A 3,744-nucleotide genomic window follows, 5' to 3' on the forward strand; every position below is an offset into this window, starting at 1 on the left:
GGTTAACCAGTAAGGACTCCAGAGCTATAATGAATTCAATTCTGTTACACCTCCGTGGTGGTGGAGGATGGTACACGGGGGACAGCCCTGCCCCCTGATTGACCCCGAGGCATCCCTGGCGGAGGTGGAGCCCCAGGCTGAACTGAAGCATCAGCTGGCTCCAGTGGTTGGAGGCGCTTCCATGCCTGGTCCAGGGCGGGAGAGCACCGCCTTCCCCTGGGTAGGCTGCAAACCATGTGACCCGTGATGGCAAGATGGCGCACAATGGCGTCATGTACCGCACTAGCGCACCCAGCACCGACGAGGAAGTGCACTCCGAGAAGCTCATGGAGCTTTGGGGACCACACCTCACATGCAGATGAACCCTGCACTAGCCTCACGAAGCCAGAGGTCACGGCGTGCACCGAGGCGGGTCTGGAGGAGCTTCCCCCCCTGTAGCTGGGCGCTTAGCAAGAAGGAGGTGGGGCTGCTGCAGACCACAGGGGAGGGGGTGTTTGGAGACCTAACACTGGGCGATTGCCGAGGGAACAAAGTCACTGTTTAGTGCATTAACAATGACGCCACTGCCCAGGCCTTCCCAGCTTCCATTCTCAGCCACCAAACAGGTTGGCCATGGCAAGCGGGCACTGCTTCTGGGAACGATTGGTGGAAGCGAAAGGTGAGCACTGGGTCTGTAGGCCCTAAGTATGTGGCCAAGGGAGCCTGGTGGATTATCTGCTTGGCGGACTGTTTCCTCAAGTTCTCACTAGAAGTGCAAGGCCACGAAGTACCTGGAGGGCAACTACCTTGTGCCCTGGGACCTGGCTGTTGCGATGTGCTAGTGTCGGAGGACAACACGGCCAAGGTCAGTGACTCTCCACCTCACTGAAAAGGCCTCTAGCAGGCAGAAGACAGGCAAGGTTGAGATCAGGTGGACAGTCCCTGAGGCCCTGAGGAGAGAAGAAATTCTCCAAGTCTAGCGTGTAGAATTTTAGAATCTGTTTTTGGGAAATCTACTCCTTTGAGTGAATGCTTTGTCCAAGAATTCCCCTGAAGGACCTAGTCCCTCAGGTGGAGAAGGGCAAGGAGATGGATGACCTTTAGGGTTGCCCACCTGGGTGAACAAAGTCAGGAAGAACTACAGGGAGCTGGACTCTGCCCCGCCACATTCCTTGCAGCTATGTGAGCAGCTCCTGCGCATCAAAACCCACAGACTGAGTCTGTGACTACTGTCTTCCCCCCAGGTCATGGGCATGTGGGGACTGAACCTGGATAGGTTGAGGCCTGATGCCCCTTCTCACTGGGCCCCAAGCTGAACTGAGCCCAGAGGAATAATGGGCCTCTTTCTTCTGTCTCAGCCTGTGTACCCTCTGGCCTTCAGCCCAGATCCCACTTAATCCTGGCACCTTCTCTCATAGACCTACCTGTGGGGCTTCAAGGTACCCACTCTAAGTGTCAAAAAGGGAGGATGTAGACGCCCCCTACCATGGCCAGGCTTCCTCTAGCCTCTCATACGTCCTTCTTAGACTTTTGCTCCCTTCCTTTTTTGGGATTTTTATTTTTATTGTGTGTTTTTATCATAATTCTTATTACTAACGTTCAAAATGAGAAAGAAAATACCCAGGAAATGGGAATTTTATAAGAAACACAATTCTTATTTTTCTTATTCTACCCACAAAGTTTGGGGAAAGGAGGCCTCTCTCTAGGGACCCATCGTTGGAACCTTGTTCTCCATACCGTGATCCCTGTTGGGTGATGCCTCAGCCTCTGACTTTTGCTCTTGACGTGTTACACTGTTCACGTGTACTCAAGGCAGACATACGTCAAGGACTTATGGAGGTCATGTGCTGTTGCAGCCCACCCACCTTCCTTGTGAGGTGGAATTGTGATAAACCACTCCATAAGGGAGATAAAAGTATGCAAAGACACATAATATTAGGATAAACACTGGCACCCATCAATTAGCATTTAAAATATTATTTGTTGACACTATTAGAGTAATAGTAATAATCAGAATTATACTATCCTGGAGACTTTTGATATCTGTTAGGCAAACCAAGCATATATGTTTACCAGGACCTGTTTTCTAACACATTTCTCTTGACAATGGAGGCATCAGCACATGCGTCAGATAAAAAAGATCAGTGAAACTCTTCACTGTGGCTGTGGCCTGAGAACCTTGAATACAGCATTGGTGTTGACATGAAGGACTTTGGAATTAGAAAACCTGGGCTTAAGTCCTATTTGAATCCTTTAGTAGATTGGGACTTCAACTATGAGCTTAATTTACCTGAAGTCCAGTTTCCTCCCAAGCAGAAAAGGCAATCATAAAACTCTTCTGAGCACTATGTGAGAAAATAGGTTATACTCTTCAACTAGTTAGCGCCTCGCCCAAAGTGACTTTACCCCTAATTGTAGTTATTATGAAGTCACTGATACGATCTATGAAATGATGATGCCCAATGAAGGCTTGTCTAGATTGGTCATGGGGTGAGAATCATACATCAATTAAATCAGGGATTTAATTTATAATGAAAGGCAAGCTTGCAATCCTTAGATTATTTGGGATTTGGAGTAGGAACTTCATTAACTAAAATTCTGTATGGTTAAAATATCTGAATTTAGAATTAGAAAGATGGAGTTTTAGATCCCTTAGATAAGTTACTTACACTTTCACAACTTAGTTTCCTAGTCCAAATAGAGATTCATGTATTTTAATGAACATATATCAAGTGCTTATGTGCTAGATATTTTGCTGGTCATTAAATATGAAGAGGATTTGAGAGATGATATATATTTTATTCTTAGTATAGTCCCAATCAAATGCAAAGCTGCTTCCCATATTTGGGGGCCATTTTGTGTTATTCACTAATTACCATACTTATGTTTAAGATCACGTTATATTAGAATTGTGCATTTCCTCGCATATCATATGTCCAGTTCTGGCAGGGGCAATACCCAGAGAACTCCAAACCTCCAGGTTTGAAATATACCTCGTAGCTCAAGTAAATCTTAGTTCACACCATTTTGATGTTAATTCACCATTTAAGATGATATGCAATTACATGGCAAATATTTTAGCAGGGCACAATATTACACCTTAATAACACTTGGGAGAAATTATCAGGCTTAGAATGCTCTTACTTTTGATATCACACATGGCAGCTTTCTCATGGCTACTTGCAGGTCTAATCATTCTTGGAAGTCATTTTAATTTTTAAATATCAAAATGTACTTAAAAATCCCCACATATATAAATCATTTTGAGAGCCCTTGGAAAGAAAATAAAAGCCAAGTATTTTGATATGTAGACTAGTTTCGGTCCCAAAAGACCATCAGTTAGGAAAAATGTGGACATTATTTTTCCTTTGACTATTAAAACTATTGATGATGTGCCCTAAACAATGCATCTTAATCAAAATATATAAAAACTTATTAAAAGATTCACATCCTCAGATTTTATGATTTTAATTTTGATTCTTTAACAACAACCCACTTGGAAATAGTGAACATAATTTCTTTTTCTAGGAAACGATATCCATATAGTCTTAGGAAAGACCATGTTTCAATCTTTGTGAATATTGTTCTGGATTCACACTCTGCTTACATCTTTTCTTTTATCATCTGTCAAGAATTTACAGACAACCAGGATGCGTGGGTGGCTCAGTCGGTTGAGAGTCCGACTTTGGCTCAGGTCATGATCTTGTGGTTTATGGCTTTGAGCTCTGAATCAGGCTCTGCACTGACAAGTGCAGAGTCTGCTTG

General features: G+C 44.1%; 1 pseudogene; it reads left to right on the top strand.

Annotated features, from left to right (window-relative positions):
* The first annotated feature begins 272 nt into the window (after nucleotides 1-272).
* Nucleotides 273-1,205, top strand: LOC112855845 (tyrosine-protein kinase CSK pseudogene; annotated as a pseudogene).
* Nucleotides 1,206-3,744: the final 2,539 nt, after the last annotated feature.

The sequence above is a fragment of the Puma concolor genome, chromosome B3 (assembly GCF_028749965.1).
Source record: "Puma concolor isolate L17-30 chromosome B3, mPumCon1.1.hap2, whole genome shotgun sequence".
NCBI classification, from domain to species: domain Eukaryota; kingdom Metazoa; phylum Chordata; class Mammalia; order Carnivora; family Felidae; genus Puma; species Puma concolor.